Source organism: Macaca thibetana, chromosome 14, assembly GCF_024542745.1.
Source record: "Macaca thibetana thibetana isolate TM-01 chromosome 14, ASM2454274v1, whole genome shotgun sequence".
NCBI classification, from domain to species: domain Eukaryota; kingdom Metazoa; phylum Chordata; class Mammalia; order Primates; family Cercopithecidae; genus Macaca; species Macaca thibetana.
The window spans coordinates 20,765,037-20,792,379 of record NC_065591.1 but is presented as its reverse complement, the minus strand read 5'-3'; the positions used below and the strand labels follow the sequence as shown (position 1 = coordinate 20,792,379).

General features: G+C 50.1%; 1 protein-coding gene across 3 annotated transcripts in view; it reads left to right on the top strand.

Annotated features, from left to right (window-relative positions):
• The first annotated feature begins 246 nt into the window (after positions 1-246).
• Positions 247-27,343, top strand: part of TSPAN18 (tetraspanin 18) — a 203,133-nt gene continuing 176,036 nt past the window's right edge. For 2 of the 3 annotated variants that reach the window (XM_050757642.1, XM_050757638.1), the window contains exon 1: positions 247-357. The gene's annotated coding sequence lies outside the window, so the exon portion shown is untranslated. Of the gene's footprint in view, positions 358-564; positions 758-27,343 lie in introns of those variants that run through there. The other variant, XM_050757639.1, reaches the window with a different exon arrangement.

Sequence of the window (27,343 nt, the reverse complement as noted above, 5' to 3'; positions counted from 1 at the left end):
GAGGGAGCGCGGGGGAGGGGAGGGACGGACGGCGGCGGAGGTGGGGCCGGCGGGCTGGCGGGCGTGCAGCTGCCGCCGGCGTCGCGGGGCTCCAGGCTGCGGGGCGGACGTAGCGCCGAGCGATCCACCGCGGAGCCGCGCGAGGCCGCCCGAGCCCCAGCCCCGGCTCCGGTCCCGGTCCCCGCCCGGAGCCCCGAGTGAGCGCCGCAGCCTCGCGCCGCGGTTCCCCGTACGCGCCGCCACCGCCGGGAAGGCAGCCGGCGCCGGGCAAGTTGCGAGCGCGCCCCTCCGACCAGGAAAGTTTCCCCCCGGCCGCTGGCGGGAGTTGGCGCGGGGTCCGGCCGCCGCAGCTGGAAGGTAGGGGGCCCCGCACCTCCGTGCTCTCCGCACGCCGCCGCCGCGCCCCCGGGGACCTGGGGACCCCCGCGCGCCGCCCCGGGGGTGCTGCTGGACGCGGCCAGGGAGTGGGGTGGAGTAGGGATCCCAGGACGGTCCCGGGAAGCCCAGCAACCAAGTTCCACTCAAACTAGCACGCCGGAGCTGGGGGGGCCGGGGAAGGTCTCGCCCCTTGCCTGCCAGGAGTCCGCCGAGGGGCGGGGGCTGCGCCCAGGACAGGTGCAGAGCCGGTGGGCTCCCAACGCTCCGGGTGGGGGAGTGGGGGCTTCTGGAGAACGGCGTGGGGTGGCAGGTGTGGTTGCAAGGTTCGGGGTTTCGGCCAGGGCTGCGCCTGGAAAGGGGCTGAGCGCCACGCCACCCGGTAGGACAGGGAGGGACCAGGGACTGGGAGCGGCGATCAGGGCCGGGAGGGCTGTGGGGCCCGGCAGCGGCACGGAGGGCGGGCTGCCTTTGGGGTCCCTGGCAGCGGGGCGGGGCGGAGGCGCCACGCGTTCCTCCAGGACCGCTGTTATTCCTTAGGTGTGTGCGGTCTGGGGAAGCGGAGACTCCGTGGGGTGCTGGGTGGGTGGGAGGCTTGGGCACGTCCAGATTTAAGGGCCAGTGGGAACCATTTGGGAGGGTGCTCGGCTCGGGTGGGATCGCGCCGGCTCCGGGTCCTGCTGGAGTGAGGTGAGTGGGCTCCCGCCAGGGGGCGCACTGCCCCGGCCCTCGCCCGCAGGAAGCGCGTTCTGGCTCCTGTGAGGCAACTGCGCCGAAATCCAGGACGCTGGGACCACAGACACCAAACTTAAACGCCGGGTCCCGCCCTGAGGAGCCCGTCCTATACTAGCCAGACAGGGAAGCGAGACTGAGGGTGAGGCAAAGGGTTCACAGTTATAAACTGCGCCGTGGGCTGAAAAGGCTGGGAGTCAGATGTGATTTTTCTCGGGGAGGGTGCCAGGTCAAATGGATGATTAAGAAATTTACCCCCAGAAAAAGACGTAAGAAACTACAACTGCGAATTGGTGCAGAGAGAGTGGGTTGGGGAATTAACTTTTTGACGGTTCTTAGAGTTGCAGAAACCCAAACCCCAAAATGCATGCACCCTTTTTGTAAAAGTTGCACCTTTGTCCCCTGGATCTGGCCGAATCCCTGCCTGGTGAAGGCAGAATGGGGGTCTTGGGGTATCCTCTCTCTGGGCACAAGTAAACTGGGAGGCACAGGGTGGGTGGTGGGGGATGGGGCCTTAAAGACTTCAGCAGTCCAGGCAGAAGTGTTAAATTTCTCAGCAGCCAACGAGCCCTGGCCCCCACCCTCAACCCCTGGGTCTGGGGTCTCTAGGCCACATTCTTCTGGTCATTTCACAGTTATTGGTGGAAATCTGCCCTGGGTCCCAGTTATCTGGCCTCAGGGTCCCTGTATGTAGAGTCTGTGTGTCTGTGCCTTAGGAAGTCAATGGCTGCTTGCATCTGTGAGGAGTGTCATCTTTGTCATGTGCGGGGCTAACATTGAAGGGATACTGGAGGGACTATTGCCTCATCTTTCTCTCCAGTTCCCTCCCTCCTCCCCTCATCCCAAGTGAATGCAAAGGAGCAAATCCTAGAACGTGCCGTGGCCTCATTGTGGTTGGTAGAAGTTTTCATCTTTCTCTTGGCTGGTAACCTGTGCTCCTTGGGCAGCCCCCGTCCTGCTCCCATGTCCTTAATGTCCCTTACAAAAGTGGGGGAAATGGGGGTCCCTTAAAGAGATGAGGTTCCTCTGTTCAATGTAGTCTGCCACATGTTTTTGTTGGATGCTACTGAAATGCTCCAGGACAAAGTTGCCATAAAGACAGATCAGCATGATTTTTATTTTGAATAGAAGAGGAGGAGGAGAGAGGAGAGAAAGGAAAGGGTGGAGAAGCCTGCTGTCTCGGGATAGGTCTTTAAGACATTCCAGGGGGCTGGAAAACAAAAGAAGTATTTTTGTTGTGTTTTGCTTTTAGTGACTCTTGTTTTTCTGTGGAGGGAAGCCTGCAGGGACCAACCCTGCCTTGGAACCTGCCTGGGAGCATGGGGCCCCTAGAAGGCCAGCGTTTTCCGTGCTCTGTCCGTCCCCTTTTCTCCCCACCCCCACCCCACTTCTCCTGAATTGGAGAGTGAATTGAAACTCCCCAAGGGCTACTAAAGTCTGTGTTTGGGCTTGAAGTATCTTGTGTGGGCTCAGTCTTCTCCCAGGCAAACTCCAAGATCTCTGATTTAGCAACATTTCAAGTCTTGGGCACTCTGTTTCCTCGTCTCCCTTGTCCCCAAACCCATTCAAACAGCCAGTAGATGTGGTGCTTTTACCCAACCCCAGGCTGAAATAGTAGCACATCATTGAAAGCTGCAGGGCACTTTCTAGAAGCGGAAGTTAGTTGGGTTTAGGATACCTTGGGGTTGGGTTTAGGACACCTTGGACTGAGTTCAGGAAGGAACCCTCTGCCCTTTAAAAAATGAGATTTTAATGGTCTGAGGGGTGCGTTGGAGGGCAGGGTGCTGGGTAGGGATATGCGATTAATTCAAGGATTTGTGGGAGGGAGTGCCAGGAAGAAGGAAAATAGCAGATTTGAAGTCTAGCTCTTCTGGGTCATTCATGTGGCCTTGGGCAAGTTATTTCCCCTCTTGAGCCTGCTTCCTCAGTCTGTAAAATGAGTATGTTGGCTGAGGAGATTCTGAGCCATCTTGCAACTTAGAGCAGGAGAGTCTAACCTTATAGGGGTCTGGGCAGCCCTGCTCCATTCCTTCCGCCTTCCATTCAGTGGAAGGCGCCTCTGCCGGCTGGCTTGCCTCTCTCTGCCCGCCTGTACGCAGCAAAATCCTGCGTTGAATGAATGCAGCAGTTTCAGAAACCAGCTCCTGTCATCAGAGCTGAAGGACAGAGTGCCCAGCAGTTTTGGGTAGAGAGGAGAATGTCTCTAACCAGTCCCTGCTGGGAGCCCCATGTTAGTCTGCAAGCTCGCGCCCCACTCTTCCTTGGGAAGAGCCCTTTCAGTTCCCGGGCTGCAGGTTTTACAGACCTCTCCCTTTCCGGAGGGCTGCTCTTCTGGCCTATTTCATCAGCCATTGAGAGGGAAAATCAGGAACATTTGTTCATGCTCAGCTGGGGTGCAGCACCGGGAGGGAGCCTTGGAAACCAGCACTCTGGTCCCACGGAGCAGATGACGCCCATCGATCAGGCATTTCTACCACCTGATGCCGTTGAGCCATTGCACCAGCTTGGGCTCCTCCTGCCACCCAGGCTGGCACCTTGGACCTGCATTAGCGCTCCATTTGAGGGAGTGGGGGTGGATCATGAAACACTTTTTGTGAAGAGTGGGAGAGTAAGGTGGTGAGCCTGTGTTTGCAGTTGGCAGGGCTGGTCTTTCATCTGGGCGCTTGTTGTCTTAAGATCCAGCCCTTGCCCCTGGTCTGCACCCAAGACTGCTGCCTTAATTAGTGAATTCAACAACTTGGAGATGAGCAAAAACATGTTCACTGGTGGTGGGCAAGTATGTACAAAAGGTAACAGGATGGAGCAGAAAGGTAGCTGAACCAGGCATTAGGAGACTTGTGTTCTAGCCCAGATACTGTTACAGATGGAGCCATGTGGCCTTGTGTGAGTCACAGCGCCTCGCTGAGCCTCAGTTTCTCTATTTCTTTAGAGGCAGCAGTGCAGGTGGTTAGACTGCCTGGATTTGCCTGTCGGCTTTATCCTTCATATCAGTTTGTGTGACCTTAGACCATTTAACCCCTGGTGCCTCCATTTCCTGATTTGTAAAATGGAACTAGTAATACCCCATCAGATTGTTGTGGATAGTCTTTGAGATGAAACTAGTAAAACATTTAGCATCATGCCTGGCATATAGTAAGTGCTCAATAAATGTTCACTATCATCATCATTGTCATGATTATCATTATTACTATTGTAAAATGGGAGGGATTAACTTTGATTAACTTTGGTCCTTTCTAGTTTTCTGGGGCTGGATTGTGTGTGTGTGTGTGTGTGTGTGTGTGTGTGTGTATGTGAGACAGAGAGAGAGAGAGAGAAACAGAGAGAGAAAGTCTGTCCTTGGGTTAGAAGGCAAGGGTGAATAAGCGGCTTTTTTGGTTCTTTTCTTCCTTTCTCTGCCTCATTGAGGGGCTCCTGAATCTTGTGACTATGCTCATGGTAGCCCCGTCCCCATGGCAAGAAGCCCATTTTGACGTCACTGACAATATCCTGGCTCCTGGCAGTTGAGGGATGATATTTCAACAGCTAGCATTTGCCCATCCTTTCCCTTCTACCCTTTGTTTCCCACCCTTCACCATGGTATGACAACCATATGTGCAGGTAATGTGTTTAAGCTGATCAGCCTCTCCCAGAGTCACCCAAATAAAAGGCTATCTTCCTAGAAGACACTTTCAACTTTAAGATAAATAATCTGGTTCTTCTGTTGTGTTGCTTTATGTCTGGCTGGCCCTGAATCCCTTTTTGTGTTCTGCCCGTGGTCTGCTCCAAGGACGTGGGCTGGGCCAGGTCTGTGGCCTAAAGCTTTGGACCTTATTGGCCATGCTGGCTGACGCAGCCTCTTCCAGCGGCTTGAGAGGGGACAGGCCAGCCAGGCTGGGCCTCTGCTTCACCTTGTTCCAGCAAGGCTGCTGCTCTGAGATATCCCAGAGGTGATTATCACGGGGGCAGACACTTGGGAAATGCTGCCTGTCCGCCAGGAGCTTGACAATGCCTCATCCTGTCTCCGCCTACAAGGATGGTTTAGATATTGCCCACATTCTGTAGTTTAGAGAGTGAAGGCTCAGAAGAGTAAGTGGTGGGATTGGGATTTGATCCTAGGTTGATCTGGTTCTCTATCCTGTGTGCTAAACCACTATATTATATTTCCTCTTGTATCAAAACCTCCTGTGAGCCGAAAAGCCCCAGGAAAGATATCTCTTAGACTGAGTCAGGCCCCCTCCTCCCCGCCTTTGATCATCTTCCAGGCTCAGAGCACCTTATGAGGTTCTGTTTTTGTCCTACGTGGATTACTCAGGCATCTTGGGTACAGTGATAAGTAAGAGTTTTTTGGGACATGGCTGCTTATGGAGGGGTTAGAGGGGGGATGATCTTATTAAACAACAAAAGGTTGTAATGGAAAGAGGATGCATATCGGAGCCACAGATCTGAAATTTGAATCCTGATTCTGCAATTTACTGGCTGTGTGGCCTTGGCTTCCTTATCTGTGAAAATCAGAATAACAGCAACCACAGATGACTCTAAAATCTCAGTGCCTTAACAAAACGATTAACTCCTGATTACATTACTTGTCTAACCTGTGTCTCTGATCCACACAGTCACGCAGGGACCCAGGCTTCAAAGATGATAACTCCACCATCTTTGTAACTGCTCCTTCTAAAACATGAGGCATCCAAAGTTACTGCAGATGGGGAAGAGGGAGAAGGGAGAGCCACACTAATACTCAGCCGCTTTGGCCAGGCTGTGACACACATCACTTCACCTCTAGCACGTTGGTCAGAACTGCCATCTGGCCCCAAACCAGCCCCCAGGGAGGCTGAGAATATAAGGAAGTACATGGATATTTGATGAGCACTAAGTCTCTGCATTTACATTTACCCTAGTAGAGTGTTTTAAGGATCAATCGAGATGATGCATTTAAAGCTTCTAGTATAGACCTGGTATGTTGTTGGTTGTTAACACATAGAAGCTTCCTTTCCCTAATAATCCCAATGTGCATTGCTCTTTATAGATTACAGACTGTGTATATTGAAATTATTTCTGGGCAGATCATATTGTGCCTATAATATACCAGAGGGAGGTGAGTCCATGCATGGCAAGGGCACTAGAAGCCAGGCCCTGGATCTTCAGCCCAGTTCTCCCATGACTTCCTTTGGCTTACTGAAATTTACTACTCTGAGAACGTTTTCCAGCATGTCTCCCGGGATGTTTCAAAACTCACTTCTGCTCCTGTCTCCTCCCCCCATTCCTCAATAGTGTGGAGTATCTGTATTCATTTTATGGATGGTGAGGAGGGGAGGTTGCAGGAACTATCTGGAAACTAAGGGAGAAGGTTCTGGCCATGAGGTGAGACAAGCCAGAGTCTTAGGTATTCATAGTGAGAGCCATAAGAATTGGGCACCACATTTGGGCTGCTTGGGGAATTGCTGTGCAGCCAAGCTTTGGGGTATCCCTCCAAGGCACACCTGGTGCTACCTGCAGCTCCCATCCACCTACGTACCTCCATGCTGACCCATTGTGTCCTTGTGAGAGTGGGCAGGGAAGTGGAGGGCCCTGCTATAGTTTGGTTTGTTTGACCTTCCAAATCTCATGTTGAAATTTGATCCCCACTGTTGGAGGTGGGGGGTGTTTGGGTCATGGGGGCGGATCCCTCATGAGTGGCTTGGTGCTCTTCTTCAAGCGAGTTCTCATGCTGTCAGTTCCCAGGAGGCTGATTGTTAAAGACCCTGGTTGCTCCCTGCCCTCTCTCTTGCTTCCGCTCTCACCGCGTGATCTCTGCACATGCCAGCTCCCCTTCACCTTCCGCCCTGAGTGGAAGCAGCCTGAGGCCTTCTCCAGAAGCACATGCTGGCACCATGCTTCATGTACCACCTGCAGAACCATGAACCAAACAAACCCTTTTCCTTTATAAATTACCCAGCCTTGCATATTCCTTTATAGCAACACACACGGACTAAGATGGGGCCCTAGGAGGCTTTCCAGGTCTGCTTTTCCAGTATGATGTCCAGACCTAGGTTCAAATCCTGACTGCTCTATTTAACACTTGTCCATCTCTCTCAGCCTGTCTCAGTTTTCTCCTCTGCAAAATGGCAAGAATACAGGAAAGCTAAAAAGCGAGTCAAGTGCTTGGCACATAGTAGGTGTCATGTTTGCACCTCTTGTCTCCCCCTTGAGTAAGAGGAAGAGCTGCCCTTGGCAAGGGAACAGTGCCTGGGGAGATGCTAGAAGTGGGCACATGTGCTTGGACTCCTGGTCCTTGGATGGAGAGGCACCCACTTCCCTTCCCAGCAGCCTTGGGCTGGACCCTTGTGTTGGCTTCCATTTGCAATGGGAGAAGAATTTGGAGCCCTGGGTCTTGGATTTAGGCCCAACTTTTCATGTCTAACTCCCACAGCGGGTGCAGGGCTGGAGGTGTTGCTGAGAGAGGCTCCCCCACCCCGCCCTGTGTTGTTGCCTCTCCTTCTGGGGGGACAGATTGCAGCGTGCTCTAGTGGGCCAAGTGCACTGGGCCACCTGCTGCCTGACATTTAGGGCTACCCCAGCAGGGCAGGCCCAGGGAACTTGCTCATTGGCTGGTGTCTTAGCCCTTGGGGAATGAGGCATTTCTCCAGTCAAAACAGAAATGCCACCCTCCATGGTCCCTGTGGGGAAGAGCTGGGCAGGCTGGACACGGGGAGTGGAGGGGCCTGCGGTTAGGAAGAGGATGATCTCTCAAGACAGGATTCTGAGATGTGCATTCTTCTGCTGAGCATAGTGGACACTTGTTCCTGGGGTCATTGAAGAGTGCAGCCTTCTCCTGCAGCTAGATTTACGCTGACTCAGGCACGGAGGCCAGGGATGGCTGTGACTGTGGCACCTTGGGGCCCTCAGACACTTCCCTCACTCCTGCATCCAGTCCTCAGCTTCTGTGATGCAGGGGCAGCAGCTCTGAGGCAGTTCCATAGCTCTGTGAGATGGCTTATTGGTTTCCTGCGGCAGCTGTGACAGCACCATAAACTAGGTGGCTTAAAACAACAGAAACTTATTCTCACAGTTCTGGAAGCTAAAAGCCTGTAGTCAAGGTGTTGGCAGGAACATGCTGTCTCTGAGGGCTCTAGGGAAAGGTCCTCTTTGCCTGTTCCTAGCTTCTGGTGGTTACTGGCAACCCTCTGTGTTCTTTGGCTTGTAGATGCCTCCCTCCATCATCACATGACATTTTTTACTGCGTGTCTGCCTCTCTTCTTCTTATAGGGACACCAGTCTTGTTGGATTAGAGCCCACCCTAATGACCTCCTCTTAGCCTGATTACATCTGTGAAGTTCCTGACAGCCAGGGGTTAGGCTGTCAACATATCTTTTTGGGGTACACAGATCAACCCATAGAGGTGGTAGTATTATTGCTCTATTTATAGTCAAAGAAGTCAGTGCAGAGAGGTTATGTAATTTGCCCAGGTTCATACACCTATATACAACTAGTAAGTGACTGGTAAATTACTCTCTGTACATTTCATTCCTCTTACTGTTACAGTAGGTTTGCATACCTACCTCATAGCCTAGTCCTGAGCATCAAAGGAGGTGAATGTCTGTGTCAAAACACACTCTGTCCACAGCTAAGTGTTTGCCAATTGTGTTATCCATCTTTGCTCCCTAGATGGGATGTCTCCCAGGAAACATCAGCGTATAGAAATTACAACCAGTTGGAGCTAGAATGTTTTCTAGAAATAATTGTTTGAGTTGACTGAATGAAAGGCACCATTTGCATTCTTTCAACTCGCCTTTCTGGAGTTGCCTGCCAGCTCCATCTCCTCGCAAGTAGAGAATATCAGATGAGATGGATTTTTCTTGCTTGATAATTTTGCTGGGTTCCATTTTAGCACCAGAAGTCATGGTGGCTTTTGCAATTTGGGCTTCTCTCCCCAGGAAAGTGTCTGGGCATCTGAATAGGGAGGGTCCCTGGGAGGCTCAGTAGATGACTCTCAGCTCCAGAGCCCTTCCCTCGGGGCAGGGAGAGTTTGGGGGTTCAGCTGTGGAGGCTGGAGGACTCTGATATGCAACCTCATCTGGGTGCAAGGAAGCAGGGGAGGCAACCTGCTGTGGAGGGTTGGGACACATTCTGAACACAGCGCCTGGGTTCAAACGCCTGGTCGGCCTCACCCTATGACCTTTGTTTGATCTTTGACAAATCACTTCAATTCTCTCTGACTCCGTTTTAACTCATCGGGGTTGATTAAAATGCATAAATGTATCTCTTGGGATGGAATGTGGTACATGAAAAGTGTTCAGTGAATGTTAGGATTACTTTAAATATTTTATTTGTCATCTGTTTTCCTCCATAGAGTGAGGGCGGAGATGTTGCTGTTTGGTTTTCCATGGAGCTTGTAGTGTGGAGCTCAGTCCCTGGGGTTGGACAGATGCTCATATGCTGAATGAATGAGGAAATGAATGATTGAATGAGTAGATTCTTAGCTATAGCTTCTTTGGGATTCCATCCCTCCTTGCTATGTACCAAGGCCTCTGCCCCTAAGCCCCTCTTATGTGGGGGCATGGGGAGGCCATAGCACCAAAGCCCAAAGGGAGTCATAGAATGCCATGAAAATGCTCAGGGCGTCCAGGACAGAAGGGCCACCTCATGGATGCAAAGGACAAGTTGGGTTGGAGGATGAGGAGAAGTTGAGAAGGGAGTCTGGGAAGATTGTGGTCACCGCAGGAAGCAGGTCGTGGTGGCTGAGTGGGAAGATCACATTCAGAATGTGGGGTTTCTCCCATGACAGCCACCAGAGGCACTCCCCGATGTCTCCAGCACACCAGAGAGGCCCGCCCTTCTCCAGTGTGTTAAATCAATAGGCATACCTCATTTTAGGGAGCCCGATCTATGAAAATGCCAGCTGGATTCGAAAGTCTTCATTCAATTTATAGACAAGTTAACTCTAAGGTTCCCACTGCTTCCTTCTGCCTTAAAAATAAATTCCATTTACGGAAGTTCAGCTTACACACTTTGTTAGGAAAACATCTGCTGTGTTATGTGGTCATGTTAGCCGCCTTGCTTAAAACCCTTCGATGGATTCTCGGTTGTGTTCAAAAGGCTTTCATGTGGCCTCTGCCCCCTCCCCAGCCAAGCCTCACTCCGTCTTCTCCAGCCCATCTGCCGTTTGTTTTCTTCTCTTGCCCCTACCTTCATGGACGAGTCTTTGTGACCTTCCTCCCCTGGACTGTTTTTCCTCCCTCTTTAGTTACCTGACGCCTCCTCATCCTTTGGATCCCAGCCCCCGCATTACCTCCTCCAGGAAGTCCTCCTTGACTTCCTAATGGGCCAGATTCCCCATCTGTAGGCTCAGATGGCTCCACAGTCCTCTCCTTGGTGGTATTTTGTCACTCTTGGATGATTGTTGACTTCTCTGTGTAATTTTTTTTTTCTAACATCTATTTCCTCCACTTTGGTGTAAGCCCAGGAAGGCAGGGGCAGTGCCTGTCTGTTCATCCTTGTATCCCAGGCACCTGGCAGGGTCTCAGAAGGTGCCTGAGAAATTCTCTTGCCTTCTCTCCATTTTCTCCTCTGCAAGCCAGTCTTTTTTTAGATTGTTCTGGTGGTTACTGGTAATCCTCCGTGTTCTTTGACTTGTTGATGATCACAGCTAATATGTATTGATTACTTGCAGGGTGCCAGGCCCTCACAAATCAGATCTCATCCACCAATAGAAGAGTTTTTTACAGTGGGAACGCTGGAGCCCACCTGACTTGAGCCCCAGCTTTATCACGTACCTGCTCTGCAGCCTTGGACAAGCTCCTCAACCTCTCTGTGCCTCATTTTCCCATCATAAAATGGGACTAAATATAACACCTAACTTATGAGTTGTGAGGATCTACATAAATTAATTCATGTAATATTTGTTTTTCCAGTTTTGGAGGCTGGAAGTCCATGACCATGGTGTTGGCAGGTTTGGTTTTTCTGACGTCTCTCTCCTTGGCTTGCGGATGGCCACTTTCTCTCTGTCCTCACACAGCCTTTCCCTGGTGTCTCCTGTGTCTCCAGAGCTCCTCTTCTAAGAATACCAGTCAGATTGGATTAGGATCCTTAAGGCTTCATTTTAACTTAATTACCAAAACATTCACATTCCAAAGTGCTAGGGGTTAGGGCTTAAATATGAGTGTGCAGGGAGCACAATTCAGCTGCTAATATCTTCTAATTCAGTACTCTATCCCCATTTTATGCTTGAGAAAACCAGGGCACAGAGAGGTTAAGTCACTTGCCCAAGGTCACACAGCTGCTAAACAAGGATGGGAGTGTAAAATCCAGGTAGTCTGAACCTGGAGCCCGCACTCCACCACCAGATGGTCTGTTTCCTGGCTCTGCTCCTCTGCGGATCCCCACAGTCTTCCCTTTTGGAGCTGGTTTGTTTCTTAACAGCAGAGTGGGGAGGAAATCAGGATCCAGGGGTCTTTGTGACTTATCTCCTGGCCCTTTGCTCCCTTCCAGCCTTGAATCCCTCGTTTGGTGGCAGCCGCCAAAACCACGAGGGAATGGGGGCCTTTACTTCTGCACTTAGGCTGTGAGGGAGGTGGAGGCCGCAACGGGGTGGGATAGTAGTCAGAGATCCCAGGAAGTGAGGGGGGTTTCTTGATTCCAGGGTTTCCCTCTTTCCATATCTTTTTTTTTTTTTTTTTTCTAGGAGTTATCTGCTCTTTGAAAATAATCATGTCTGGTTGGGCACAGTGGCTCATGCCTGTTAATCCCAGCACTTTGGGAGGCTGAGGCGGGCAGATCACTTGAGGTTAGGAGCTCGAGACCAGCCTGGCCAACATGATGGAACCCTGTCTCTACTAAAAATACAAACAATTAGCTGGGCATGGTGGTGGGTGCCTGTAATCCCAGCTACTCAGGAGGGTGAGGCAGGAGAATCACTTGAACCCGGGAGGCAGAGGTTGTAGTGAGCTGAAATTGCGCCAGTGCATTCCAGCCTGGGCCACAGAGCCAGGCGAGACTATCTCAAAAAAGAAAATAATCATGTCTTCCTGGTGAAAGACTTAGGAAAAAATAAAGAATAACAGCAAGAGAATGTGGAAATAGAAAAAAAGCATATTCAATGGAAGGTCACTCTCAATCTTACACCAGTCTCTGTGCCCAGAGAAAGCCCTGGACTGCTCTTTGGGGTTTCCAGCCTGCCTTCAGGCCAAGAGATTGAAGCGGGTGCTTGAGGTTGGAGGAACCGGAGGGAACAGCTATTCACCGAAGCCATGGAGCTTCTCCTGGGTAGACCATGGGACATGGGAGAGGTCCGTCCTTTTGGGATGAGTGCCTGGCATGCCACTGCATGGCCTGCCATGATGCAGTCATTCCCGACCGGCGGATTGAGCTGCTTGTCTCATGCACACCCCTTTCCTGTTGCCCCACCAAGCAGACACCTATAGTAGGGTGGCCACCGGGTCAATGACCTATTCTCTTTGTCATGGTTGCCTGGCCCTCTCTGATCTCTTCCTGCCCCTTGCCTATCCCTGCTTGGTCCCCGCAAATATCATCTTGGCCTTTTCATCTCGTGGGGCGCAGGGGCCTGGGCTAGGTGGGGTTTGGGAAAGAGCCCTTGGGACCCTTTGGGGAGGATGTGTGACCGGGAGACCTGTGGGTCAGGACAGAGGGCATCTCTACCTTCCTCCAGTGTGCGATGAGGGTGCCAGTTGGCAGATCAAAGGGCTTTTTGTTGTTGTTTTATTTTCCTTTCCAGAGCCTTCTTGCTGGGAAAGCAGGCTGTAGAACCAAGGGGAACAGCTGCCACATGTGTGTCCTGTGAGAGGGCAGGGCCAGCCAGCCAGGAGTGTGGGGCATCTGGCGCTGCTGAGGGGCTGGGACTGGGCCACAGGTGGGAGCTTTCCCCAGGAGACTCTGCACCTAGAAACTGATGGGAATGTAGTGGCCGACCTCAGAGGCTGTGGGCCCTCAGCAGGACAGGAACACCTGCAGAGTATTAGCAAACAATCGGGGGAGCTGCCCCACAGCCCCACCCTAGCCTGTGAATTTCTGTCTTCCACTGTTCTTCAAATGGAGTGATGGAGGGAGCACTGGACTGTGAGTCCAGAAAGCCTGAGCTTTAAGTCCAGTCTTGGTTTGGTTCTAACAAACTCTCATGTTCCCTCTGGACTTGTTTTCTGAGACAGAATCTCGCTCCGTGGCCCAGGCTGGAGTGCAGTGTCGCGATCTGGGCTAACTGCAACTTTCGCCTTCTAGGTTCAAGGGATTCTCCTGTCCCAGTCTCCTGAGTAACTGGGACTACAGACATGCACCACCACACCTGGCTAATTTTTTGTATTTTTAGTAGAGACGGGGTTTTGCCATCCCTCTGGATTTCTCGTATCTCATCCGCATCACGGGAGTGGGGCTGCTTGTTCTCCTTTTAACTCCAGAGCCTCTGGATCTCCCCTGAGAGTCTCGAACTGGGAACATGACCTCGGAGCCTTGTGTCCCCTGGAGAAAAGCTCTCAGGAAGCCCAGGCGTGGTTGTTGATGGAAGTGGGGATGCTGTTTAAATAAATTAAGAGCCAAAGAGGACAATCCATGGCATTCTTTTCAAGAGCTGGGATGATATGCATAACATTTCCTCCCTTTCATTTGATAATTTTTCCTTCTCAAAGCAGTTTAATGAAAGAAAGTGTCTGAAGATTTGCTGCACAATGAGCTCAAATACAAATATTCTTTTAAAAAGGTGGTTGCTATGTAATCAAATTTAAATAATGGGCAATTTTTGTTTCTTCGCAGTCTAACCACTTACAAAGGTCTATTCAAACTTGTCTGAGACGTGTGTGTGTGTGTGTGTGTGTGTGTGTGTGTGTATGTGTATGTGTAAAGAATAATGACCTTACTGTTAGAATCTTTTTGGAAAAAATATTAATGATGATAATAATATAGTTAAAGTTGTGTGTATGAGTTTGCGCGTGTCTGCTGGTGAGACATATGGGATTAACATGAAATGAGCTGCTAGAAGGAAGTTCTGAAGGCAGCTGTAGAGTCCTCCTGGCATTTGAATGGGTGCTGTGAGCAAGAGAAGCGAATAGTTTTGGAGTTCCATGGATCTGGGTTCAAATCCTGAGTTGGCCCCTACCAGCCACATGACCTTTGGCAAGTTATTTATTCCTTCTGAACCTTAGTTTCCTTATCTAGAGAAAAAGGGACAGCTAGAACAAGATCAAGTGCCTAGCGTGGTGCTGGGCATGGGAGCGACGTGCCAGGCTGGCCCCTTCCCCTCCCCTCTGCACCCTTCTCCTTCCTCTCCTCTCTCTGCTCTCTCCCTACTCCCTTCCCTTTTCTTCCTTTTCCTCTCCAGAAGCAGCAGAATTTTTCCATGTACACACCAGACTCATATACGTTATAGCTCATTCGATGCCCAGCAATCCAATCGGAGTGGGATTTTTATCTCCATTTTACAGAATGGAGACCTGAGGTGCTGCAGTTACGGAATCGGGTAGATCACCCAGCAGGTGGAGGGGTATATGGGAAACAGGAAATATTTGTCTGAAGCATAGCAAGGCTTGGCCTTTTCCCATGTATGGAAATTTTTGCCTGGGAGGTATGTGGAATGCAGAAAGGGTTCTTGGTGTTGCTTCGAGTAGCCTGCTTCCCTGCTACCCTCCTTCCCTCCTTCCCTTCCTTCTTTCCTTCCTTTCTCCCTCCCTCCTTCCTTTTTCCCTTTTTTCCTTCCTTCTTTCTTTCTTCCCTCCCTCCCTTTTTTCCTTCCTTTCTTCCTTCCTTCCTTCCCTCCCTCTCTCCCTTCCTCCCTCCTTCCTTCCTTCCTTACCTCCTTCCTCCCTCGTTCCCTCCTTCCCTCCCTCTTTTCCTTCCTTCCTTCCTTCCTTCCTTCCTTCCTTCCTTCCTTCCTTCCTTCCTTCCTTCCTTCCTTCCTTCCTTCCTTCCTTCCTTCCTTCCTCCCTTCCTCCCTCCCTCCCTCCCTCCCTCCTTCCCTCCCTCCCTTCCTTCCATTGTGTGCACTAGACTTTTAGTGAAGGTTTGAAGCTGAGGGTCGTCCATCCGGAGGGTAGTGACATGTCATCCAGCCCAGCAGTGCACAGTGGACTGGTCTGTCTTAGAAACTGCTCAGCCATACTTGCCGTAGTAGCTCTCCCGGGTCCCTGACTCAGACTCCTCTTGTTCATTTCTCGTGTCTCAAGCTTCTTCCTTGTCTCAGGCCTGCTCTGTCCCTCTCTGAGGCCAATCAAGGACACAGAGTGTTTCTGCTCCCCTGGTCTCGCTTGGAGGAGCCCCTGCCCCTGGCGTGGTGACTCACACCAGGTACCGCTAATACGAAGAAAGCAAGAGGGTGGGAGGAGATGGCCTCTCCAGCACCCAACTCCTCATCCTTTCCTGCCATCCACTCTCCCATTGACAGAGACCCTTTCTTTTTTTTTTTTTTTTTTTTTTTTGAGGCGGAGTCTCGCTCTGTCGCCCAGGCTGGAGTGCAGTGGCGCGATCTCGGCTCACTGCAAGCTCCGCCTCCCGGGTTCCCGCCATTCTCCTGCCTCAGCCTCCCGAGTAGCTGGGACTACAGGCGCCGCCACCACGCCCGGCTAATTTTTTTGTATTTTTAGTGGAGACGGGGTTTCATTGTGTTAGCCAGGATGGTCTCGATCTCCTGACCTCGTGATCCGCCCGTCTCGGCCTCCCAAAGTGCTGGGATTACAGGCTTGAGCCACCGCGCCCGGCCGAGACCCTTTCTTATGGGCCCTGGCTGGGGCCTTGGCTGAGGACATGATGGACCCACCAGGCCGGGGCCTCCTTGTCTTGGACCTGCAGAGGGATGGCTTCATGGGGGGCCTGGCATCTGCTCTCATACTCCTGATGCTGCCTGATTCCCCGGGACTGAATTGCACTTCAGTGCACGGAGGCTTCTTAGGAAACATCCTTCCAAGAGTCCTCCCCAGGGGCCGGCAGACCATTTTCCTGAGCCGCCTCTGCCTGCCTGCCTCTCCAGTTGGTTAGGGGAAGCTGTCAACAAAGGCAGCACTTCCCCCTAAAAACTCAGTAGCCAATGATGCATCTGGGTACATGCACATGCCCTCGGATGGGTTCTGTTAGGCCCCGAACTTGTACCTTAAGCCATCACCAAGGTTTGCATCAGGAAAAGTGTGACATGAAAGGCAGAGGGTAACAATGTCTTTGGGGTGAGGAGCAGCAGGATTAGATCAAGCGCTTCTGCCAGTTAAGTGGGCAATAGAGCCCTGGGGTGCAGTGGTTAGAGCCGAGGCCTGGGGTCAGGACATTGTGGACGCATTCCAGTCCTGTCTGTCTCTGGTTTGTGTGACCTCGGGCTGGTTACATCTTGGTGCGTCCTTGTCCTTCCATGTGACATGGGAAAACAGCAGGCAAGTGGTTGGGGAGAAGCCGAGCACGGTGCTGGTGGGGCTTCTGCAGAAACAGCCGAGTCCTTGGAAGTTTGAGGCGTCGTGGGAAGATGTGTGCTCCGGGCTCGGAAATCCCCAGTTTTCGAGTTGCCCTTGGGTCATTTCCCATCACCCCTATTCTGCCACCTCTGAGAGCAACAGGCAGACTCCCAAAGCCTGCAGCCCTTTCGAAAGTTTCTGCGGTTGCTGGAGTCCTGCCTTACTTCCTGGTTGTGGACGGGCATGCCAGGTGCCTTCCTCGGGCCCAGAGCTCTGTAGAAGGAAAAGACTTCAGCGATGAAGATAAAACTGCTCCTGCCGGAGGAACTGCTGTTGTAACACCACCCGAGTACCCGCTTTTGGGTACATATTGCTGAAGATGGCCTCAAAAAGGCGGATTTGAAGATGTTAGGGAATTTTTAGATATTTTATTTTAGTTATTATTTTTTACATTTTCAGTATGAGTGAGGGGAAAAGAGCAAGAAGGAGCCATCTGGCCTGCTTGAGGGGAGAAAATGAGATTGCTTGGTTTTCCTTTGCAGCAAAATGCACTGGGAGTTTTTCTGCAAATGTTAATAAAGACAGAAAGCAGTGAGACAACAGTGGCCTCCTGGGCTGCCGCTGGAAACACCTCCAGAGTGGGGCCTCCTCCCTGGGTTTGTGTGTATTATCGCTTCAGAAAAGGCCCATTTTCAGGGATGTCAGATCACCAATCTCAGTTGCATTCGAGAAAACCTCTTTCTTCTAGCCCAGAGATCAACAGGGGAACGTCTGCTTTGGGCTGCAGTCTTGTCTCAGCCTGGGTGCTGTCTCCCCTGTTTACTGCTTAGCTGGGAAGAAGTGAAACAGATGTGATTGGTTTGAGATGAATGAGGTTACTGTCATGTTTCTGGCCTTTGCAGTGGTTCCTAATTGGTTGCAAGAAACTCCATGGAGTCGGAGGAGAGAGCTCTGGCTTAGAGATGGGGGTGTAGCTTCAAGTTCCAGCTTCGACGCAGCCTCATCACGTGACCTTGGACAAGGCAGTACTCCTCTCCGGGCCTGTTTGCCATCTATAAAAACCAGGGCAAAAAACCAAAACCTAACACACACACACAAACAAGCCAGGGTTGGGATAAATTATCTTCACAGCTAGCTTTGCAGGGTTGGCATGGGAAATAGAATCAAATAAGCCGAATCATGGGGTCAGGTGTGGATTTAGTTCTTTCCCTGCTTCTCTTATAGTCACCCCGGGTATGAGAAGGCTGGGCTGCTTAAGAAAGTAGCAAGGGTACTTTCTTAAGTACCTTTGGTACTGCTACTCCAAAGAGCAGGGGTGGCATGGTGTGGTAGTACCTGGATGGCAGACACTTTTCATCTCAAACGCCAATGCTGATCGATTGGTAGGGCCTGTCTGAGTGCAGCTGAAGGGTGGATGAGCCTGTTTTACCCAGGCTCAGCAGGAAGGAGTGCCAAGATCAATTATTGATGTCTGTCATGGTTGGAGGAGGGTGGAGTGCTAGCGAACAATAGATGGGGAATAGATGGGGGGAACTTTGGGGTGCTGGGTATAGAGCGTAGGGACTGGGGCACTTGAATGCCCTGTCACTGGCTTTGTTGCTCTATGACCTAAGGTGAGGGTCCAATATGGGGCTGAATTTCAAAATAATCATAAAATAATCATACATGGGCGTCTTTCTTCTTCAGGAAGTCTGGTTGGTACTGTAGAGTTGAGCTAGTGCATTGCTGAGCATGTGTATTTTGAAGAGGCCATTCAAGTGATTTTAATATAATTTCATCCTGGTGGAGAAACAGCAAGTAAACCACTGACAACCTATTCAGGCTCCAGTTCACTCATCAGTAGAGAGTAGGGTTTTCCTCATCGTACTGCATTGGAGCCCTGAGGCTCCAATGAGCTCGCGGAGAAGACGTCTGAGCAGTAGCTAAAATAAATGAAGTGCACAGGCCAAGGATACAAAATGATGGCATGTATGATTCTACTTATATAAAGTTCAAAGTCAGCAAGAGAATCTATGGGAGTCAAAGTCACAACAGTGATGCCCTTTGAGCATGAGTTGGGGGGTGTCCAGGAGGGGCACGAGGGGCTCCTGGGTGCTGGTGTGTTCATCCTCTCATCCTGGCTGGTGGTAACATAGGTAGGCTCAGTTTGTGAATGTTTGTTGAGCAGTACACTTCAGATCTGTGTACTCTTCCCTCTCTGTTATACTTCTACGAAAAAAAAGTTCTATTAATAAAACAAAAAACAACTAAGCTGATTCTAATCAGTTGAAAGAGTGAGAGAAGGTGCATAAAAGCCCAGATTTCTGGTTTCCTTGACACATGGCATGGTCTGGTGGCAAATGTGGGCTGGGGGTAAGCAGCAGCCGCCCCACGTGGGTGGGGCACGTTGCTGTCTTCTGTTTTGGTTCGGAGTTCCTGTTGGGATTTGAGTATGAGACCCAAGACTAAATGCTTCTCTCTGGGACTCCCAGCCTCTGTCAGGGAGTCTTTGCAGATGAATGTTGGGTGAGTTAGAAGGGAACAGACGTCTCCTGGTCATACTGGGGTTCAATCCTGACTCCACCTAAACTTACTATCTTGGTGATTTGGGGTGAGTTATTCAGCCTCTCTCAGCCTCAGTTTACCCACTTGTAAAGCAAGGAGAGTAGTACCCACACCAAAATATTGTTTTGGCCAGAGGCAGCCGCTCATGCCTGTAATCCTAACACTTTGAGGGGTAAGGCAGAAGGAATGTTTGAGGCCAGGAGTTCAAGAGCATCCTGGGCAACATCGGGGGCCCTGTCTCTACAAAAAATAAAAAAATAAAAATTAGCTGCAGGTGGTGGTGCATGCCTGTTGTCCCAGCTACTTGGGAGGCCGAGGCAAGAGGATTGCTTGAACTGAGGAGTTAGAGGCTGCAGTGAGCTTTGATTGTACTACTGCACTCCAGCCTGGGCAACAGAATAAGACCCTCTCTCAAAAAATAATTGTTTTCTGGTTAGGGCAAGATTATGATTAGAAAATGCACAGTGTGCCTGGGCAGCAGAGATGCCCAGCAGAGCTTCATTTGCCCACTTTCCCCACTGCTTGCCTGGTGCTACCCCTTGTGCCTGTCAGGAAGGAAGACTCAGTTCTTGGGGAGGAGTCACCTGGACCCAGCCTTCCCGTTGCTCATGTCAGGGTGAGATGTGGGAAACCCATTCTTGGGGCCCTGGCAGTTCCCTCCTCACTGGCCCAGCCCTGTGTCCCCAGCCAGCTGGCACTGAAGAATGAGGCCTTTCTCTGACTGGTCAGGGCTAGAGGCCCAGGCGAAGTGGTGGCTGTAGCTCCCAAGCAGCTGATTCTGCTGGCCACAGCACCAGGCTCTCCCACAGGCGAGCATCTGCTTTGCCTTGTGGGGCAACTGGCAACTAGGAACATGCCAGCTCCCTGGCGTCTTTTCTCCATCCTGCCTGCAGCAGCCGAGAGCAGCCCTGCCTAAAAGAGACAGCTCTCTGGGGCACAGAACTTCAGCAAGGAGCTCGCAGCTTGGATCTCAGCTGCCTTCTCGCCTTTTTTTAATCCCAGATATCCCTTGGGCAGGGAGATGTGGGGACCAAGGGACTTCCCTCCTCTAAGACTCAGTAGCCTTATCTGGAAAATGGGTGTGAATCGTAGCAGCCTCTTAGGGCTGCTACGAGGAGGGACTATTTGTACTGAGCCTCGTTGTTGCTCAGGAATCTTAAATATGATCGCGAATATGACTGTTGCCATTATGACTGGTTACGAGGCAGCATCAGGGGAAGCCATTTGGGTTGACTTTGGTATAAAGGATGTGGTTTGAAATGGCCTGTGTCTCGGAACAATCTGTTTTGATTTATTCTACTGTGGGAATTTGAAAATGGCCCAAATGTTTCTCCTCTTCCCCACCTCTCTCTCTCAGTACTCGGATTTCCTCACTCCTGCACTCATCTCCTCGTGCACACTCACACGCTACCGTCACACTTGCTCACTCTCATCTTTCCACACTCAGAGTGCAGGTGGAACTTCCAGGGCCCCAAATACTTTTCCTTCTACCTCAAAGGCTCACACTGTTTCCACTACACATACACACAAACACGTATGCGTGGTCATTCTCACACTGAAACTTCTCTCCCTCTCTCTCATCCCCCTAGTTCTCTCCATCACCCGCAGCAGAGCTGCAGGGTCAGAAGACTCGGTTCTCCCTCTGTCTCTTACTAGCCAGCTCTATGGCTGTGTGATATGGGCCAAGTCACTCAGCCTCTCTGGGCCCTGGTTTTCTTCGTCTCAAAACAGACAAACTACTCGTTTATGTTTAGAGAGATCATCATTTTCTGGCCGGGCATGGTGGCTCACACCTGTAATCTCAGTACTTTGAGAGGCCAAGGCAGGCAGATCACTTGAGGCCAGGAGTTCAAGGCCAGCCTGGCCAGCCTGGTGAAATACCATCTTTACTAAAAATACAGAAGTTAGCTGGGCACGCCTGTAATCCCAGCTACTTGGGAGGCTGAGGCACAAGAATTGCCCGAACCCTGGAGGCGGAGGTTGCAATGAGTCAAGCTTGCACCACTGCACTCCAGCCTGGGTGACAGAGTGAGACCGTTTCTCGAAAGAAAAAAAAAAAAAAAAATCAACACTTTCTTCCGCAGTATTTCAGATGATCTGAGATAAGGTTCTTTCTACATCTTAAATTCCCTAACTCTGCCAGTGAGCGGACTGGATCTTATTAGGCAGACCATGTGCCAACCTGGAATTATATCAGTATTTTAGCCTTTTCCTGGTACTGAAGAGACATTGCTTGGTTTCAAGCTAGAAACTAACACAAGGTCGGGAGAAAAATGGAAAGTTCAGGACGGTGATTCACTCTTCACTTTAGAGAAGCCACAGTGTCATAGTGCCGCACTCACTTTTATTCTTCTCATTTCCTCCTCATGCACCGGCAGAGATGACTTAGGGAAACAGAGGCAGCGGTCAGGTTGCCACTGTGAATGGGGGGTTGGGGGCAGCGGAAATCAAGACAAAGATTTTGTGTTTCCTGCACCACATCCACCAGAAGGATCCACTTCCTTTTGGTGTGTATCCCTCCTCCCCACCCACTTCCAGGGACAGAGAGCTAGAATGCATCGAGAGCATACCACCTCCTGTGTACTGCCCTATTGAATCCTTGCAACAACCCTACAGGTTAAGTGTGGATCCATTCCCATTTTAGGGATGGTAAGACTGGTGTATGGTAAGGCTAAGTACCTGGCCCGGCATCATACTGCGTGTCTGGCAGAGCTGGGTCTGCAGCTGGGTGCTTTGGTTCTTGAGCTAAGCTTGTGACTACCAAACACTGCAGTCCTGAGTGGCCCTGTGTCAAAGTGGAGTGGAAAGACACAGGATTTCAAGATGAGAGGCTTGAGTTTTAATCTTGCTCTGCTATTAATTTGTAATGAGCCTTGAGTGAGTCTCTTATCCTCTGATGCTCAGGTTCCCCATTTACAAAATGGAGAGAAAACTAAAACCTGTTGCTCAAGATTACGGTGAGGCATGAGGGAGGTAAAGTGCCTGGGACAATGTGAGTGCTTCCATATGTCAGCTCTTTTCGTGGTTTTCTGATTTGCCTTGGCAAACTTTTTTGCTAGGCATGTGGGCTTGCTACCTGGCATAGAGGGCCCCACCCTGGAGTTAGAAGAATTCATTCCCAAGTGACATTGCGCATAGGTCATCATGATGCCTTTGTATAAAACCCATTTGGCCACCAGAGTGTCTTGGGGATTACATTTCAAGCACTAAAGTGGAATGAATGAGGGATGATTTCGTGCAGTGGTATTCAACTTTACTTGTAGCCACAGAACTCAAAGTTCCACGTGGAACTTTTTTTTTTTTTGAGATGAGTCTTGCTCTGTCGCCCAGGCTGGAGCGCAGTGGCGCGATCTCGGCTCACTGCAACCTCCGCCTCCTGGGTCAAGCAATTCTCTGCCTCAGCCTCCCGAGTGGCTGGGATTACAGGTGCCCACCACCACGCCCAGCTATTTTTTTTTTTTTGTATTTTTAGTGGAGACAGGGTTTCACCATCTTGGCCAGGCTGGTCTTGAACTCCTGACCTTGTGATCCGCCTGCCTTGGTCTCCCAAAGTGCTGGGATTACAGGCATAAGCCACCGCGCCCAGCCCACGTGGAACTTTCAACTGTGAAATTGCTCAAAATGGCGCTGCCCTGTTGAAGCAGGCATGGGGGCTGCTCCACCCTCCCCAACTCACTTCCTCACTTTGTTATCTCTTAGGGAATCCCTGGGGAACCCATTTTGAAAACCACAGGCCATCAGGTGACAGATGATGAAACAGACCCAGAAAGGGGCGGTAACTCACCCAGGAACCTGAAGCAGGCACTCGGCTAGAATTATTTTCATTAGCAGCATCATTTTCCTTTTTTATAAGAGAGCTTTCCTGTGTTTCTTTTGGCTATCGATCTTAATTAATCACCTAGAGATGTGTCTTTCAATATTGACACTTACTTAGCAGCTGACGTTTCTGAATTATTCTCTCTCCTACCTTCCTCATAGTCATAGATAAAGGCTGAATGGATATTTATTGTTAAAGCTGGGAAAATGGGGCTTTTTATTTGGAAGCTTTTGAAACACTGTATTTACCCAAATAATCCTGCCTGAGTCTGCAGGTGTTTGGAGACCCAGGAAAATGTATTTGACGAAATAAAGGAATAAAAATTGTGACCAGAGTGAATCCCCCTATGAGACGGTTTGTAGGGGATCTTAAGAGTCCTATTTGAATGCAGCATCTCTCTCCACCTCCCACATCCCCCCTTTTGCAGCCCCCGCATCAATTTGGTGTTCTAGACCACGTGGCCTTCTTCCTTCAAAACCTAATTTCCACACGGATTTAGCCAGCAGTGACCAGCTACATGAAGAGCTTTAGTGAGAATCAATAGGCGAGGTCCCTGGAGTGTGCTCTACGCTGGCTGCATGTGAAACATCCCAGCTAAGATGAGGAGCAGCGAAAGAAAGATGGATGCTTGCAAGACATCTGGGATCTTGGATGTTTAAGGGCAAGGTGAAGTGACTTAGAGAGGCTTGGTGACTTGGCCAAGGTCACACAGTGACTTACAGGCAGTGCCCTCATCCTCTAGGGTTCCTAGGCTGGTGCCCTTTCCAACACACTGAACCATTTCTTTGCTGAAAGCAGAAGCCCTTTGCTTTATTATGGAGGTAATAAACCGATTCTTTAGTGTGGCCAAAGACAGAGAGGGAGCGAGCTATTAATTAGAGGACGGTTTTTAGGGCACATAAATGGGCAATGCTATCAGAGCAGGTAGAGATCACCCATGGTATGTCCAGCTGTCCCTGAGTGATGGGAGGTTCAGGAACGGAGAAGACCTGGTGCCTGCCAGCGAGCGTGGAAGAAACACATGTGAATTCAATTCAAGGCTGGCGAGGCTCGTGCTTGGCTCCCTGCACACTTTGTGTTCTGGGAGTGGGTGGAGAACACAGTCTTCTCCAAGCCTGACCCTGGCAGCCTGGCAGATTTCATTTCTTCCTTTTCTACTTGGGAGGCAGACAGGCTCCGGGGCCAGGCTGCCTGGGGTTCAGATGCTGGCTCTTTTTTTTTTTTTTTTTTTTTGAGGCGGAGTCTTCACTCTGTCGCCCAGGCTGGAGTGCGGTGGCACCATCTCGGCTCACTGCAAGCTTCGCCTCCCGGGTTCGCGCCATTCTCCTGCCTCAGCCTCCCGAGTAGCTGGGACTACAGGCGCCCGCCACCACGCCCGGCTAATTTTTTGTATTTTTTAGTAGAGACGGGGTTTCACTGTGTTAGCCAGGCTGGTCTCCATCTCCTGACCTTGTGATCCGCCCGCCTCGGCCTCCCAAAGTGCAGGGATTACAGGCGTGAGCCACCGCGCCCGGCCCAGATGCTGGCTCTTACTGCGTGGATCTGTGATCTTCGGCTAACTGCTTGTGCTTATAGAGTGGGGATAGTAACAGTACCTTTCTCACAGTGTGGTGGTGAGGTCCTAATGTGATAATCCACACATACATGCTTAGGAAGTGCCTAGTGGGGTAAGCAGGCAGTTTGCATTACCTGTTACTTTAGGGCATCTTAGAAGGGAGTGTAATTGTTTCTGCATTTAAATAATAATGTTTATCACTTTCTCTGATTGTAAAAGTCACACATAAGGCTGGTGCAGTGGCTCACATCTGTAATCCCAGCACTTTGGGAGGCCGTGGGTCAGCAGTTGAGGTCACTTGAGGTCAGGAGTTCAAGACCAGCCTGGCCAACGTGGTAAAATCCCATCTTTACTAAAAATACAACAATTAGTTGGACATGATGGCAGGTGCCTATAATCCCAGCTACTCAGGAAGCTGAGGCAGGAGAATCCCTTGGACCCAGGAGGTGGAGGTTGTAATGAGTCAAGATCACACCACCGCACTCCAGCCTGGGTGACAGCAGGACTTCGTCTCAAAAAAAAAAAAAGAAAAAGAAAAAGGTCAAATATATACATATCTCAGCTACCTAAAGCTAATATTTTGCATATTTCCCAGTTGTTTCCCTGTGTGTTGTGTATGTTTGCATGTTGTTAAGTAAAATATATGAGAAGCCAGTGTCTTGGACTGAACTCTAGCACTAGGCCCCAACACACCAACCCAAAATGGAGTCATTCATGCTAAAGTTTCACCTTATCAAACTGAAACGTAAATTGTTTACTTGTAAGATCTGACCTTCCAGGAAATCCGGAGGAAGATGATAGCTTAATCTCCAAAACAGGCCAGTTTTAGCTGGTGTGATGAAGTCCTCTCTGTTTTAACCAATACAAGGAAAGTGACTTTAAATGACCAATCCACATTTTGTTCTTTGTTTCTGCCTTCTTTAGCCTTTTCCTGTCTATAAAGCCCATCTCTTCTATTCAGCTCAGCAGAACAACTTTCTTTCTTTCTTTCTTTCTTTTTTTTTTTTTGACGCAGGGAATAAAAACTGTTGCCCAGGCTGAAGTGCAGTGGCTCTATCTTGGCAACAGAGCGCCTTTCTGTTTTGTAGATGGGATGCTGCCCAGTTCATGAATCACTAATAAAAACAAATGAGATCTTTACAACTCAATTTGTTGAAATTTTGTTTCTTTGACAGTTTGTGTGTGTGGGTGTGTGCACATGCATATGTATGCATACATGTGTCTATCTCTATCTCTATATAAATGAGTATGTGTTATCAGTATAATTTAAAAAATAAAATCATGATTCTCATAAATCTAGAATGAACATGGGTCAAAGATTGATTTAATGAGGAGGCCAGCAGGATGGAAAAGCTAGCTCTCAGGGGAATTCAAGGAACAGTGATAATGTAGGCATTGGAGAAAGAATGCCTGAATATGATGGCTGGATTGGATATACAACTGGTTAATGCCCTATAAGGCAAAAAACTATAACCTTGGGGCTTATCTGTTTTACCAGCCAAAAAATCTACAAGTTCATGTGTAACTTTATACAAAGTTACATTCCTCTAGAATCCCCTGGGTAATTACAGGATCCTTGGGTGGGCTTGCTAAACAGTACTCCAATATGAGGTTGAAATGACACAGGCCTCTCTTTGCCTTTTTCCCACATTACAGATGATTTTTCTTAACAGTATCCATATATTCTTTTTGATCATATGCTAGAAAACACTGTGGGCCTCACCTTTCTCAATATTATAGCGCATCCATTTTCTTTTCTTTTTTTTGAGACAGAGTCTCACTCTGTCGCCCAGGCTGGAGTGCAGTGGGCTCACTGCAACCTCCGACTCCCTGGTTCAAGGGATTCTCTTGCCTCAATCTCCCTAGTAGCTAGGATTACAGGCATGTGCCACCACCATGCCCGGCTAATTTTTGTATTTTTAGTAGAGACAGGATTTCACCATGTTGGCCAGGATGGTCTCCATCTCCTGACCTCGTGATCCACCCGCCTCAGCCTCCCAAGTGCTGCGATTACAGGCGTGAGCCACCGCACCTGGCCAGCGCATCCATTTTCAAAAGACAGCTTTGACCTGCTCATAAACCCAGCTTGACCCACCCTCTGTGGGTGCCCCCAGCGTCTTGCTGGGGGTCCCAGGGTAGCTGGACTCACTGCTGCCACCCTCACATTTTATTGTAATCACCAATTTCCCTGTCTTTCCATTCAAACTGAGTTTTTTGGGATCAGGGATTTGTTGCGCTGAACTGGCTTCCTGATCCCACTGTCCCAAGCATCTATTATGTGAGCACATAGTGATCCACTTCAGTGTGGCTTGCTGAGTGAATACACGTGGGTTTTAAGACGCCTGGCTTTTGTCAGTTACAAAAAGATGAGCTGTGCTGTTAGGGACCGGCAGGGACTCCTCTCCTGGAGTATTTGAGTCAAAGCAGCTCCCACCCCTCATGCAGGGTGACAGCCTATCCACTACTCCCATCTCGAATTCTGCCATTTAATTGTACTTGGACGCAACACCCTCAGTCTGCAAAACCAGTCATGCCTCTTTTCTCTAGGACTCTCTTGACCGAGCTCTCTGGTTTTCTAACTTTCTTTCCTAATCAAGGTCTTAAAGGGGTAAAAAGTTCTTGGCCTTCTAAAGCTAAGGAGGGACAAGTGTGACTTGAAGGATTAATCTCCACGCTATGAATTTTAAAGCTCTCTGGTTCCACGTGTTGGGAAAACCCATCAAAATGCTAATGACTCTGCAGTCTTGCCTCCTGCGGACCTTTTCTGCATTAGAATATATTTACATGGACTTGAGCAGGAAGCACTACAAAGAGTTGGGGTGCAGTTTTCCCAGTATTCCACCGCAGCCCTGTGGGTTATAAAGTCTGAATTAATAGCCCCAGTTGCGGAGAAAGGCTGTGGTTGGCTGTGGGGCTGGGCTGTTCACTCAATTCCAGTTTAAAGTTCTTAGCTTTCAGCTTCCTTGCTAGCTGCAGGGTGGCCAGTTT